General features: G+C 39.8%; 1 protein-coding gene across 2 annotated transcripts in view; it reads right to left on the bottom strand.

Moving 5' to 3' along the window:
* LOC131054660 (fructose-1,6-bisphosphatase, cytosolic) overlaps positions 1–16,635 on the bottom strand; it is a 143,601-nt gene that overhangs the window by 66,494 nt on the left and 60,472 nt on the right. The window lies entirely within an intron of this gene.

Genomic DNA, 16,635 nt, shown 5'->3' with positions numbered 1-16,635 from the left:
TATAAATGAAAAGAAACTATTTTATCCATGTTTAATCAATTCTCATGTTAGTGCATTGCCTTCATTTATTGAATAGATTTTTCCTTTCTTAGGAACCTGCAACAAAATTCAATGCTCACACAATGTTATGTTTAAAAACATTTTTCACTATTTATGTTCTTTACTTTTGTAAACAGTTTCCTCTCATTATATAGTGATTTCAAGTTCCTAGCTCTCATTGAACAACCTTGTTGTCATTCACTTTTCTTTTTGAATGGGAAGATACTATTTTATCCATGTGTTTAGCCAATTCCCATGTTAGTGCACTTATCAAAAGAATCTCTCATGCACAAGCTACACCTTTGACTTTTCCAAAACTATCCAAATATATAAGACCCTCTTCCCCAAAGAACTAAAAATACCAGTAGTCCTATTTTGTACTGGTACCACAATATTTGAAGATATGCTACACCATATCTAAATCAATCCTGCATAAACTTTTCCCAATCAATACTAGAAATTCTGAAAAAAATCATTCCCAAGTTATTTGTACCTTGCATAGTGATCCTAGATTCCTCATTTTTTCCATCCCAATCCGTATATTTGGCTGATTCAAATCCCTAGTGGAGAGTAGAAGATTTCATTGTATCATGAAGAGGACCTAAGACCACCTAAATTTTATTTCCTAACTCCAATATCACCAATCTAGCCATGGAAAGCATTAGAGAAATGAAGTTCTAAATATCATAGAGCAAGTACTTATCACCTCTTGATTTTCCCTCATCCTCTCACACAACATACAAATGGACAAGTAATCAAAGTGGTCAAAGAAATGGAATTCAAGAGGTCATTTGTGTCTTGTACTCAAACCTCCCATTTCTCACCTTCCACCAAAATGACTCAAATTGGCTAATTCACAACAACAATATAAAAATGGGTCTCTAGATTTCTATAAACTTGTGGAGAAGTACCTTTTTGCCATACTTCCTCCCTCAAATGTGTGAAATGGTAAGCGTATATGCCATTACTATATAAGAAGATAAAACACAAAATAATATATTAATTTCTTTTGATATTTCTAGATAGCCCTTCTCTCAATAGAATTATGGCCTACTTGATTTTTTTGACTTAAGCGTCATGGCGATGCATATTGCATCACCAACTAGGCCTTCAGATGGGTTTTGACTTAGGTTGCTCACAACTGCAAAAGTGGCATTTTGAAACGTAGGTCTCACCAGGCTATTGATAGCTTTTAATCCCCATCCAAAGTCACCTAATGTTCTATGTTGTATAGAAACCATTCCAAAACTTTGGCATTGTGCATATGCGTGCGGGCTAAATTTCCCCAATTTTCCTTCAAATGACCCCCTTCTTCAACGTCACTTTTTAGAAAAAAGATCTCCTTCAATTGATCCATCACACAATGGTAGGCATAGCCGCACTCGCACCCCTGAATCTTCAAGAAATCCTCCTTAGGTGAACTAGAACCACTTGACACACTAGCCATCCTAAGTGCCAAGAGTGGAAATAGACGAGTGCCACTAGGTTAATATAAAATCGAGCTTGGTTGAGAGGACTGGCCTCAAGATTGACTAGTGGATTTACTTCAGACGCCTCGAGGCACCGCCCAAGTATGGATGGCCTGATCATGAGAGAGTGAGAATTTGGATATGTGCGTCTACACTTCTAGATCATTCCCAACCAACAACCACAAAGGAGATCAACAAAAGAGATATGGAACCCTCAATCAACTACCACAACAGCCTAGTTTAGACCTTTACCGATCCAAAACATACCACATAGGGATAGACAGAGATGACAATGGGGACCCCAAGGAGTCAACTAGATTGGATAGGGCGAGCGGTCAACAACGTACAAGATATTCTATCATGGTTGATGATTTTGTGAAGGTTACTTCAAGCCTCACACCAATTCAACATAATATCACCTATTGATTGATCAATGGCATAGTAAGAGAGGTAGTCAACAACCCCATTGGCCTCCCTATAGACATGTTTGAGGGTAAAGTCATCAATCCCATATAGGATCGAAGTAATACCAGCGATCAACATGTTAGGCTTTCAGCTAGGGACATTGCGTGCCAAGATGGCCTAAATCACGATAGCCGAGTCACCCTTGATGTCGATTTGATGCAAATTTTTACTTTTACATAGAAGAAGACTTTCAAGAATAGTCACAAACTCAACATCATTGTTGGAACCATTAGTAAGTTTGACAAACCTAACCCAAACAAGATCATTGACACAATCTTTGACAATAAAACCCGCCCTTGAGAGCTTAAGATTATGTTTGGAGGCCTTGCCAAAATTTAAATTCAATCTCCCTGAAGGTTGGAGCGATTATTTCACTATATTATGATCAATCTTGACTTTATAAAGTCACCACTTGGCATTATGAGATATAGCCCACTCCTTTTGGATTTTATTGTCCCATGATGAGAAGAATTTACACTTCCTATTTAAAACCTTCACATTTTGATATTTGCTAATATTAAGTCCAATTTCGTTCAGGAGCAATGCCACAAACAACTCTTTCTCTGTGAAGTCCAAGGCATTGCTTTATTTTTGTAGATGCCAAATAATCAAAGTCGAGGCTTCAGTCCAAAGGCTCATTAAAAAAAAATGTTTGTGTAAGCAATGCCAACCTATGAAGACCTACCAAATGGCATTACGAAGAGGACTAATCCACCCCAACTTGCAGCAAAAATGGGACCTGTAGGCTTATGCTATACTGCACTAAACCAAGAGATGGTCCATTGTTTCCTCACACTCTTTGCATAACGGGCAGCAATGTGGACCCAAAATGTCGATCTTCTACAATTAGTCCCAGTCAAAATGCATTTGTGTAGAGCGGTCCATGCAAAAGTCTTAGCTTTGGGAAGCACTTTCGCGCGCCCACAAAGTTCAGTGGGCCATGGTCATGCCTCAAGTTCATGGTTGATGACTTTGTAGTCAATCCTAGTGGTGTATTCGCCTGACCAAGCCACACACCAAATAAATTTTTCATTGCCATGGAATAAAAGTACTCGTCGATTGTGCAATTCTCTTAAAAGAGTGCTTAAAAGCAAAGTCCACCATAACAAAGTCTTTCCATTTAACATACCGAGAGCCATCAACTTCATTGGCCGTGAAGTAGTCCTACACTTTACATCCATATGTGTCCATGATTTGTTGAATAGTAGCCTCCAAACTAGGAATGGTCGCAAGGGGACAACAACCATTCCATGAATTGAACCAGATGGAGTTGTTGCTGCTGCTATTGATTTTCCATGAAAGGTGGTTTGTGATAGTACTTTTGCATTTGAGAACAAATGTTTGGATCTGGGAGCCCCTCAATAGATTGGCAATGGTCAAAATTCGATTGGGCTCATCATTATCAAGATACTTCATTCTTAGAAATTTACTCCATTAAGCATCAAGATTCTTGAAGATTTTCCAAGTTAGCTTGGCCCCAAGGGTAATGTTTTGAGAATGGATGCCAAGAATGCTAGTACCCTCGTTCAATTTTCTTTTTCAAAATTATCCCATGCTAAGAGAGGGGTGTTCTTTTTGTTGTTTGACCTCTCCCATAGGAATTTCCTCTAGAGGGAAGTGAGTTTCTAGATGCCAAATTATCAAAATCGGGCTTCGGTCCAAAGGCCCAACCCAAAGGGAACCTATGTTAGTGAGGGCAACTCGTAAAGACCTCCCAAATGACATTTGGGAGAGGACTAATCCATCCCAACTTGTAGCAAAAATGGGACCAGTAGGCTTGTGCTATAACTAAACAAGGAGATGGTCCATCATTTCCTCACTCTTTGCATAACGGGCAGCAATGTGGGCCCAAAATGTCAGTCTTCTGCAATTGGTCAGTCAAAATGCATTTGTGTAGAGCAGTCCATGTGAAGCTGTCAGCTTTGGGAAGCGCTTTTGTGCCCCATCAGAGCTCAATGGGCCATGGGCATGCCTCAAGTTCATGGTTACTGACCTCATAGCCAATCTTGGTAGTGTATTCGCTCGCCCAAACCACACACTAGATAATTTCGTCGTTGCCATGGAATAAAAGTACTTGGCGATTGTGCAATTCTCTTAAAAGAGTATCCTTAAAGGCAGAGTCCACTATAGCAAAGCCTTTCCATTTAACAAACCGAGAGCCATCAGCCTCATTCATCATGAAGTAGTCCTGCACTTTACATCCATATCCCTCTATGGTTGGTTAAATTGCGGCCTCCAAACCAGGAATGGTGGCAAGGGGCCAATAACCATTCCATGAATCAAACCAGAAAGAGGTGTCTCTACCACTATTGATTTTCCACGTAAGGTAGTCTACAATAGTGCTTTTGCATTTGATAATGAAGTTTTGGATCAGGGAATTCCTCGATGAATTGGCAATGGTCAGAGTTCAATTGGGCTCATCATTATCAAGGTACTTCATTCTTAGAAATTTATTCCATTGAGCGTCGGGATTCATAAAGATTTTTCAAGTTAGCTTAGCCCCAAGGGTAATGTTCTGCAAATGGATGTCAGGAATGCTAGCACCCTCACGTAGTTTGCTTTTTTAACCTTATCCCATGCTAAAAGAGGGATGTACTTTTTGTTGTTTAACCCCTCCATAGGAATTTCCTCTATAGGGAAGTGAGTTTCTAAGTCATGTCATTTGGCACCTATAAACATGAGAGCATATAGATTGGTATGGCTGCAATCACAATTTTGAGCATTGTGATTCTACTGGCCAAGGAGAGCCACCTTCCCTTCTAGCATTCCATCTTCAAGCACTTCCCAACCGTTTTGTTCCACATGTTGTTCTTTGGAGAACCATTGAACAATGGAATCCCCAAATAAGTTGATGGCGAGCAGTCAATGCTGAAACCAGGTGATATAGCAATACAACACTGTGTCACCCTTGGGGTGTTAAAGAAAAAGACCTTAAATTTATCCTTGTTGATCGTCTCAACACAACTATATTTAGTCAACACTCTATTGATTTCTTTAGACTTAGAGATGGTTGGACAGCCATAGAGAAGGGTATCATAGGTGAAAAGTTGATGAGTGACGGTCGAGAGATTCTGTAAAACACTAATACCCTGCCATGACCCCAAAGATGCTCTGGCAGAAACATTTTTCAGCTTAGTGCATCGTCCATGAGCACAAAGAGGAAAGGGGATAAGGGGTTGCCTTGCTACAGTCCCTTGGCCCCTTCAAAAAAACTGCAAGGGGCATCGTTGATAACAACTAAGTATCTAGGGGTGGAGATGCATTCATAGACCCAATTTAACCACTTTTCCCTAAACCCGAATTGCTCCATGATTTTGAGTAAAAATCTCCATTTGACTTTGTTGTAGGCTATACTAACATCAAGTTTTAAAGTCATACCTTTGAAGTTAATTCTTCCTTGTTGAGTGAAGCACCTTGTGGACGGTGATAATAACATCCACAATATTCCTATCAAGAATAAACTCGCTTTTCTCTTGCGAAATTTGCACGAGGATGATCCGTTTCAATCTATTAGCCATAACCTTAAAAAAGATTTTGTAGATGAAGTTGCAGAGGGAGATGGGTCTCAAATCAATGGAGGAATAATCCAATTTTTTTGGAACCAGAACAATGTTGGTGTTATTGATATCCCTTAGGATCTTTGACTTCTTTCTAAATTCCTTGATGACCTCCCAAATATCCAACCCCATAAAATCCCAGCAAGCCTGACAGGGATGCCATCGAGGCCCAACACCTTATCAGGGTGGAGCTAGAGGGTTCCAGACTTAACTTCCTCTAGGGAGACCAAAGATTATTAAAAATCATTGTCTACATCTAACACTAGATGTGGGATGCACCCAAGGAAACCATTTAGGAAAGGCATAGAGGCCTCATTGCCCCCTAACAAACCTTCATAAAAGGAGACATTGGCCAGCTGGATGTTTGAGATCTTCGATGTCATTGTAATATCCCCACAATTTGTTTTTCAATTATTTCAATTTACAACCAACACAAACACCTGTTAGGGTTAGAAAATGAAATCCCAATACTGCTAAAAGTAACCCTTTCCACCTTTTGATCACCAAGAGCCCAATCTGGGAGGGTGAGAGCATACAGTGTTGAGGGGATCGTTAGATGCAAGAAATTGAAATTGATTACAATACTTGGGCAGCAAGCCAGCCCCTTCCATTTTTCAATGGGATAATGAGAACACTAAAAGATCACTTGGCGGTAAACCAACCAAGGACAAGCCAAGAAACTGAAGTAGCAATCACTCAACCACTTTTCAACGAGAGGACGATGGTTACAACAAGGAAATAGATCACTCAACCACTTATGTAGTGGGAGGACTAGGAATGAAAACAACAATCACTCTACCGCTTGTGCAGCGGGAGGACAGTATTACAAAATCCAAATGTAGGCGGCAAGCCAACCTCTTCCATTTTTCAGCAAGATTTGCTTTACAATCCAGAAATGGCTGATAGTACTACTATCCAACCTTACAATGATGAGATATGAATCTTAGAATAGAGAGAAGATATTGTCCATTGCAATGAATACTTCCAAGCTAAACACACTTAACAAACTCAAACACACCCATAGAGAAATAGCATACCACTGACTCCTATTCTGAAAAAGTAATTTGTAGTACGCATAACACGTAGAAAACAGCCACCACCTAAATCACTGAAAAGCTCATAACTCGCCCAAAAGATATGACAGAGGCGATAAGACTAGAACCCCAAACCTACAACATAGATACCAAAAAACTTCAACACGCAGCCCGAGGCAGCCAAGAAGTGGTACGACACAACTGGGAAGTACAATTTGCAATATAAAATCCAAATCACCAAGTGTTGATCTGCAAATTGGTAGACTCCATCGCCTAGGGGAAATAATTAATCAAAGACAATACCCAGAATGATTTGGCAAACACATAGGGACCTAGGAATAGATTTCTACTTCAGCACACACACCAACCAGCAACATGAACACTCAGAAAACACTCCAAACATCTGAAACTGAAACACAAATCTGCAACATTGTTCCTCAAATCTACTCCTCTGGACGAAGCGGTAGCTAGGAGGTACGCATTCCCTGAAGCTTCACTCCAAATTTCGGTAGCACTTCGTTATATTTTCTTCAGAGATGACAAATGAGGAGCCTAGCTCTCATATTTATAGATTCAAAGACTCAAATTCACATTCAAATGGCACCCAAATTCCTATCTTCTCATTTGCATTTCATTCCAAACATGTCCATGACTTGGCGTCCCCCTCCTCTAGGCATAAGTTCGAACTTTTTCCTTGGTAAACAACTTTGCAACATAAACATTATAAACATGAAATGTTTTTTTATCCTCAACGCCATCTGACTTAGGAAAAATAATAAGATTTTAAGTAAAATGTATTTTTCCCTTTCCTAAGTTGTCCAGCATAATAATTAAATATTAAACTTCGGATAAAGTATTAATATTTAATAAATCACTTTCAAATCAAGACTAATCAATGCCAAATTGAACCCAAAATTGAAGTGCTGAAAACCAACAAAATTGACTGGGTCGGAGCTTTGCACTGAACTGCTAAAAATAGCAGAAATGCCACTTACTAAAAATATTAAGTCTTGAAAACAACTCCAAAAAGATTGCTCTTCAAACCCTGAAGATGAGCTCAGAAAACCCAGAAAGACTTAGAAATCCTATCAACTGCCACCGACTTACTAAAAATAGTAAGTTCATAATTCTTCCCGGAACTGAATGCATGTTACACCTCTACGAAGCTTTCGTAAAACCCAAAAAAAATCCATAATCAGAATCATAGAATTCCAACTAGTCAAGCATCAAACAGCTCACACAACCTCCTAAAAAATTGGAAACCCTAATTTCTGCTTCTAGTTAGCCTACAGGTCTCTAGAATAGGCTAATGGCCCACTAAACTCCACCTCATTGAGAAGGGGACATTACAGTCATGTTGATGGCAATTATTGTCATTGATGTCAAAGGCATTTGAAGATCAAAATTGGAGGATAGATTGTGCCAAAGTTATGGCACTACTTTCAAGCTTTATTGAACAAGGAAGCAATTCAGGTATATTTAATTGCATAGTTATCTATATATGGGCCGACTCATGTTTAGAGAAGAAAAATAAATGCAAAATTATCATGCAATACAAGGGACGCCCTCTTAATGACACCCTATTTTAAGGGAATTTTCAATGCAATTATTTATTTTAACGAGGGACGACCCCCTTGAGAGGTGTGCCCTAACTTGGGGGTTGCAAATAAATTAATTTAAAATATTTTGCTTGGGCTGACCTCATTGACATGAGCACCCACTTTGGGCAAGGAAATAAAAATAAATAAATAAATTTAAATGTTACCTTGACCGACCAGCATGGAGGGTTGCATCCATTGGCTAAGGGAGTACTTAGGCTGTATTTAAAGAAGATCATTTGGGGTTTATTTCAACAAGCATTAATCAAATATTATTCCCATTTTAGAGCAGATCTCAAGAAAACCTTAGAGCAGATCTAAGGTGCATGTATTAGCAGATTTTAAGGTGAATTATTGCAGACCTATGAGAAGAATATATTGAAGATTATAAGCAGATTTAAAGAAGCATTTTTTAGCAGCTTTGTGGAGGAGAGTTAGGTTTGATTCAAGAAGAAGATCAAGTACTCATCACATCATTCTTTTGGAGGTTGGTTTCTCCTATTCAAGGAGATTAGTCTCTTGCTGAGTTGGTGCCCAATTGAGGGTATTGGCGCCTACTAGTCATTGAAAGGGCATTAGTGTCTCCTATGGATAGGTGCCTACAAAGTTTGTAAGAAGTTTCTAATGCAAGCAATATTCTGCCTGGTTTTCTCCCACAAGGGCTTCCACGTAAAGATCTAAGAGAGCACATATTTGGCAATTAGTTGTAAATAGCTACACAATACCTTCAACTCCCCAAACGGATTAGGATGGGAAGAAAGAAAGTGAGAACAATGCAAAAGACAAGCATGCGATTTTGTGTGGATTATCCGAATCAGAGTTTGTGAAGATCATGCACTACAAATCAGCTAAAGACATGTGGAATAAGTTGAAATATATCTACGAAGGAGATGATAAAGTGAAGAAAGCAAAGCTTCAAACCTATTGAAGACAATATGAAGGCCTCAAGATAAAAGAAAAAGAAATCATAGCCTCTTATTTGATTTGTATTAATGGGATCATGGACACAATAAGAGGTCTTAGTGAAGAAGTTGAAAAAGTCATGATTGTTCAAAAGGTACTAAGGTCTTTAACTCTAAGATTTGATTCCAAAGTTTTGGCAATTGAAGAAATGAGAGATCTAGACAAAATGACAAAAAACTACTTGCATGCAATTCTTACCACCTATCAAATGATGATCGAAGACATGCCATTTGAAAGGGAGGCAATATTTAAAGCATCAAGAAAGGGAAACAATAAAGTATACGAACGAAGTGAGAATTGAAGTAGTGAAATGGATGAGGAAGAAGCTCACTTCATGAGAAAGCTAAGAATTCGGGAATCATCAAGGTAAGTTGCCATTCAAATGCTTTAATTGTGGTAGAATATGACATTTTGCTTCTAAATGTCTATAGGATAAGAATGAAAGTAGCGAGGATGAAGAGGATCACTACATCAATAAAGGAAGAAAGCATCATCAAAAGAAGAGCCACAAGAAAGGAAAATATGAAAAGAAGAGAAGAATTCTCACAAATACAAAAAGAGTCTTTATTTAAGAAAAGACGATAGCTCATTAGAGGGAAGCAATGAAGAAAGTTCAAGTAGTGATGGAGAAGATATACTCTTCATGGCAATGGAAGTAAAGGACGATAGAGACGAAGAGAAAGAAGAAAATGAGGTGTGCAATGAAGATGAATAGGAAGTAGATATTGAGGAAGAACTCCATTATGCTTACAAAGAAAACAAGAAGCTTAAGAAAAGAAGTACGAAACAAAAGGTATGAATTCAAGAGGATAGTGAAACCCAAGAAAAACAAAAATAGTCTTATATAGTCGGATAAAATGATTGTAGATCTGAAAGTACAATTAGAAGAGGCAAAACAGGTTGAGGAGGTTACAAGAGATCAGATCAAGGCAAAGGAATCTGATTGTGAAAAACTGGAGCTTGATATCATTTCTTTAAAAAAGGAGTTGGAGAAATCTATTGAATAGTTGAATCGAAGCTTGAAGTTTGACAAAAGCACCAAAATATTGGATGTGATCATTAATTCGCAAAGGCCACTATTTATTAAAATTGGCCTTGGCTTTGTCATCAAAAGAAGATAAAGGAGTATACAAGTTCCAATGCTACAAATCTGCAACAAAAGACAAGTGAAGAAAAAGCAAAAACTACATTAAGGCTCTCAAGAGTTCCATCAAAAGGGAAAGAAACAACAAGGAGGAGAATAAAGTCCCACTTGGACTCACCACCACCCATACCCAGATTGGGAAGATGCCAAAAAGCTAAGGAAATGGCATATAATGCTCCATAAAGAACTTTCCTTCCCACCCATACAAATATTCTATATCAAGAGTCAATTAAGACTCCATTACTCCACCTGGGACCCAAAAATAGAAACTACACAACCACTAACTGTTGGGCACCTAGCTGATGTGTTTTTTATGCACATGCAAACATAGAATAAAATACCCAAAAGTATCTTATCCTCTCTTGATCAAAGTCACCCAAATGCTGAAGATTAGCTTAAGGATCACTTGAGATAACTCCGAGGTTCTGGTATGTCAGGTCTTGACGTGTGGATAAGCACGAGTGGTCGTTGTGATTGTTGTTTCATCAAGGGGCCTTACGCATGAGAAGACTTTATGAAGTGCTTTATGGATGATATGCAATGAAGTTCTTTCCTATTATTGCTAGATGTTTATCAAAAAAATTGCAAAAGATGAGGGTTGAGCAATATTAAACTATTCCTAAGAATGTAAAGATGAAGGACGATTTTCTAGTGAAACTCAACTAGTCTTAGTTTTGCCATACAAGAACACTCCACTAAGTCTAATGCAATCTTCTAAGGAGATCAAATAGATTTTCCAATCATCACCAAGCACGGAAACCATCAATTGAATGCATATCAATGATCGAATAATAATGGAAACTTAAGCACAATTAGGAATTCCAGTTGACCACACAAGGCATATTTGCAATCAACAAACAGCTAGTGGGATGGATTAAGAGTTTCACTATGAATCATACACAACATACTCTCATTCATACTAAACGCTTAAGCAGATTTCAAAGCTTGAGAAGATGGATAACCATGCAAGTGCTCTAAGGATTGAATAGAAAACACCACACATCAATGTCTTTATTAATCAAAGTAGCAAAATAGCAACAATTCTCCAAATTTCTCCTCTTGCTTTTCTTAATAGCTCTCTTTCTAACTTCTGACTCTTTCTGACTAACTTATTAACCCTTTACAAATGAGAATGAATGAGCTTATATAGCGCTAAAAAATGAAATGAATGGCCGAGATCGAATATGAATCAAGGGCCAATATTTTGACACATAAACCCTAATTAGGGTTTGATACAATCAAGACCTAACTAGATAAGCATTGTCCAAAATATTAGCCAATGAGAAAGTGATATCAACAAGCACAAATAATGAGGAAGCATCCTCCAATAGAAACACAACAAGCTATCATCTAGGATTTTGTTCCCTTTCTCCTTTTCCTTCCTGGCAAATTCAATGAATATCAATTTCAGTTATTGGGGTTGTGTTGATGTGTATTTTGTACACGACCAAACACAGAATAAAATACCTAAGGGTACCTTATCCTCTCTTGAACAAAGTTCCCGACTACTGAAGATCTCGCCGAAGGATCAGTCGAAGTAACTCCAAGGCTCTGTTATGTAGGATCTCTACTCGTGGATAAGCTCTTCGCGGTATGATGTGATTTTGATGGAATCACAAGGGGACTTACACTCGATGACCTGAACGTCTAATTTGCTGGAATCACAAGTCCTATTCACTAACTGGAAGACAAACAAATGGCAAAAGATGCAAGGTTCGGGAAGTCTACTCTACCATCTAGAATGCGAGAAGATGGATGAATGACTAGGTGGAGTCCTACTGGGCTGGGTCTCACCATCAGGTTAAACAATTCAACACCAACTCAGTGCGATCTTCTAAGGGGTGCTTCCAATACGTTCAAATCGTACACCATCTAACAATGATCACCATTCAAAATAATGCATGAACAATAGACGTGTAACGACATAAGATTAAGCTCATTTTATGCCATTTGACCACGCAGGGCGCACTTACCATCAATAAGAGGCTAGTGGTATGGACTAGACAGATTCCACACAGGTGCATTCAACAATTTTCTTCACTCAATCTAATCATCTATCATCAAAAATGAAGATTCAACAAGAGACCATGCACATTGCAAAGAAACAACATATTCCACCATATCTTCAATGAAAAGAAGTCTTTACAATCAAGGCAACAATGTCTTGCCTTCTCTTCTTAATCTACTCCAATTGCTATTCTACTATTCTGGCCTCTATTACTAACTATTAACTATTAGCTATTATTGACTAACTATTAGCCTTTACAAATGAGGAGCCAGGGCTTATATAGCGCCCTCAATACAATTCAATGGCTCAGATCACTTTGAGATCAATGGCCGAGATTTTACAATGAAACCCTAATTAGGGTTTGTTACAACAAACTTAATTCTGACCAATGAAATAATTGCATTATTTGGACACATGTCTTCTCTAGAATATTCGACCAATGGATAGCTGGGGTGGGTACATCGAAGTTAGTGCCATCTTTGATGAGTCAGGTACATTGAATCTAGACATGCTGAAGTGGACCAACCCGACTGGAGGAGTGATGACTGGGATGCCACCTTGTCTTTCCTTCAAATGTTGGACTGGAAGAGGTCGTCCTTGATGATGCTGGGCTGGAGAAGGTCGTCCTTGTTGATGCTGGGCTGGAGAAGGCCGTCCTTGTCCTGGCCTGGTCTTCTTTCATCTGCCAAAACAAACCAAAAGATGATTAAGGACACATCATAAATTCATTTCAACATAGCATTTTCAACTTAAATCATCAACAAAAAGATATTAACATGAAACTTGCCCAAGATTTTCTCCAGGAACAGACCCTATAAGAATTTCACCCTAGACACTTTGGAAGGGTCAGGAGCGAATTTCTTGTTTGTAGCTCATTTTTTCATCATTTCAACTTCATTCCACCTCACAAGGCAAGGAAACACTTTTCTTCTCTCATCTAACCCAAGTTTATCTTTATTTTGCAAGGCAAAATAGGTGATTGAAGGATTTTCGCCTTGGACCCTTTGGAAGGGTCAGGAGCGAATTTCCTCTTCTGGCCTAAAATCATCACTTATGGAGACAACCATCGACTTAAGGGCAATCACAAGGGCATCTTTTACCTTGGTCTAGGCATAGCTTAGCATAAATTTGAAAGGAATAGGTAGATTTTCAGTGTTCCACGGGGACGCGTCCCCCCCTTTTTGGGCACGTCCCCCCGTCAGAAACATCTCGGGGATGGAGGGACGGGGACGCGACGTCCCCCGCTGTCCCACCACCGCCACCCAAGCGCCACCGGGACGCGGAGACGTCTCCATGTCTCCACATCTACCTGCCACCGCCACCCAAGCACCACCGGGATGCGGAGACGTCCCCGCGTCTCCCAGGGAGACGTGGAGACATGGAGACGTCTCCTTGGGAGACGTCTGGGCATCTCCCAGAGAGACATGGAGATGCCTCCACGTCTCCTTGGGAGACGTTTGGGCGTCTTCCCGTCCTTCAAGAGACGTGCAGACGTCTCTCCAAGGACGGAGAGACGCCCAGACGTCTCCTGTCGCCCCCACTTATATGCAATGTTTAAAATTAAAATTTAAAAAAAAAGTGAGTTTTAAGTTTTTTGAGGGTTAAGGGGTAACTCTAATTGGACGTGGGCCAATAGAAAAATAACACCCGGAAACGCGCAAGGGGCGCTGCCCCCAAACCCCCGTTGAAAAATATAGGGGGAAACCGCGCCGATAGAAGTAGGGAAAATCTAACCTCCGAGTTTGATTAGGCTCCATATAACAACACAACTTAGAAATATTGGTATTTAGATTTAGTATTTCAAATTTCCTATAGTCTCATTTGAAATGTAATTCTTACACTGTAATACTGTCATACATCTTTTCAAAACTAGTTTTTCAAGTACTATATGTATATGTATAAGTATATGAGCACCACCACCCCGCCACCCCCCCCGCCGTCGTCCCCCCGTCGTCCCAAATTTAGGCCCTTGGTCCCCCCGTCCCGGAAACGCGTCCCCCCCGTCCCCCCGTCCCCAACGCCCGTGGAACATTGTAGATTTTAGGATTTTCACTTTGGACCCTTTGGAAGGGTCAGGAGCGAAAATCTTGTTTTAGGGCTATTTCACCATCCTTTCAACTTCAAATCACCTCCAAGACTTAGAACACCTTGCCTCACTCCTCTCCAGGTCATAAAAGCCAAAATTTTGACTTGATTTGCAAGGTAAAAGGGTGATCTTAAGAATTTCGCTCTGGACCCTTTGGAAGGCTTAGGAGCGAATTTCCTATTTTGAGCTTGTTTGGGCTACTCCATTACCTCAATCCAGTATTCAAAGGCAAGAACACTTCAAAGTCCATCTAACCATGCCATAAAACTCAAGAATTTGACCATCTCCAAGAAGAAAAAATGAGTTTCCAAGAATTTCGCTCTGGACCCTTTGGAAGGGTCAGGAGCGAAAATCTTGTTTTGAGCTTATTCCTCCATTATTTCAACTTGAATCCACCTCACAAGGCAAGAAAACACTTCTCTCCTCTCATCCAACCCAAGTTTGACTTGATTTTGCAAGGGAAAATAGGTGATTGAAGAATTTTCGCCCTGGACCCTTTGGAAGGGTCAGGAGCGATTTTCATCATTTGGCTCAATTCCTTCAATCTTGATAATCATTGGCAATTTGGAGTCATTCCTAAGGCCTTCTTTAATCATGATCCACACTGGATTTGGCATGAAACTAAGGGAAAAGATAGGTTTTGCACAATTTCGCCCTGGACCCTCTGGAAGGGTCAGGAGCGAATTTCCCTTTCTAGACCAAAATCATCATTCTTTCAATCCCAATCTTCTTTGCAAGGTAAAATCTCATCTCTCTTCGCCCTAGGAACAAGGTTTTAAGCTCAAGCAAGGTTAAAAATATAGGCTTGTAAGGAATTTCGCTCTGGACCCTTTCGAAGGGTCAGGAGCGAAATTTCCTTCCTTGGCTAAAACACTCATTCCTCAACTCTTTCAAACATTCCCAAAGGCCACAACATGTTCATTCTCCCTTTCAACATGCCTTGGACATCAAAATTTGGTCGAACAGGGGAGGAAATGAGTCTTAGGTAGATTTTCGCTCTGGACCCTTTGGAAGGGTCAGGAGCGAAAATCTTGAGTTAGGCTTTGATTGCTCATTCTTCAAACTTCAATCTTCTCTGGAGGCAAACATAGATCATTTTCCACCTAAGGAACAAGGTTTCAAGCCCAAACAAGGTAGCAAATGAGGTTTGTAAGGAATTTCGCTCTGGACCCTTTGGAAGGGTCAGGAGCAAAATTCTCTTTTGGGCTAAAATCTTGATCTTCCAAATCATCCCACTCCCTCTCACGGCAAGAACATACTAATTCCTCCTTCATCATGCCAATGCCTAGCCAAAACAAGGAAGAAAACAAGAGATATAAGGATTTTCGCTTTGGACCCTTTGGAAGGGTCAGGAGCGAAATTCACTTTTTGAGCTTGATTCTTGACTTTTCCAACTCCAATCCTCTTTGAGAGGCAAACATAGATCCTTTCTCTTGCATCTCCACCGAGATCCTGACTTTGGCTAGAGGGAAAATGAGTGCTTTCAAGAATTTTGCTCTGGACCCTTTGGAAGGGTCAAGAGCGAAATTCACTTTTTAGGCTAGTATCCTTCATTTTTTTTCACCTCCAAACACTCTCAAAGGCAAGATCATGTCCATTTCCCCTTTCAACATGCTTTGGACATCACAATTTGGTCAAATAGGGAAGGAAATGAGGTCTAGGAGGATTTTCGCCCTGGACCCTTTGGAAGGGTCAAGAGCAAAAATCATGATTCGGGCTTGATTCTTCCTTTTCAAAACACTTCTCAAGGCAAGAACACATCAAGACTCACACACAAAGCCTAATAAACCAACGCCCATCCAAAACAAGGAAAATGAGAGTTATAAGGATTTTCGCTCTGGACCCTTTGGAAGGGTCAGGAGCGAAATTCCTCTCCCAAGCTAGAATCCATCATCCCAAGGTCTAAAATCTCCTCTCCAAGGCAAAGTTGCATCAAACCTTCTCAATTATGCCTCAAAAGTCTACAAACTTGGTCAAGCTAAGGAAAAAAATAGAGGAAATAAGAATTTCGCTCTGGACCCTTTGGAAGGGTCAGGAGCGAAATTCACCTTACGCCATGATCCTAACTTCATTTTTTCGCATTTCTTCATTCAAACAAGTGCTTTTGCCTTCATTCAAGCCTAGGAATGCATTAGTTCTAGGTTTTGGTCAAAGTAGAATGTCTTATGGAGAATTTCGCTCTGGACCCTTTGGAAGGGTCAGGAGCGAAATTCGCTTTGGACCCTTTGGAAGGGTCAGGAGCGAAATTTGACATTTTGGACTCTCCGTCAGG

Source organism: Cryptomeria japonica, chromosome 8, assembly GCF_030272615.1.
Source record: "Cryptomeria japonica chromosome 8, Sugi_1.0, whole genome shotgun sequence".
Classification (NCBI taxonomy): Eukaryota; Viridiplantae; Streptophyta; class Pinopsida; order Cupressales; family Cupressaceae; genus Cryptomeria; species Cryptomeria japonica.
Note: the sequence above shows the minus strand (reverse complement) of the source record. Positions and strands in the feature narration are given on the sequence as shown.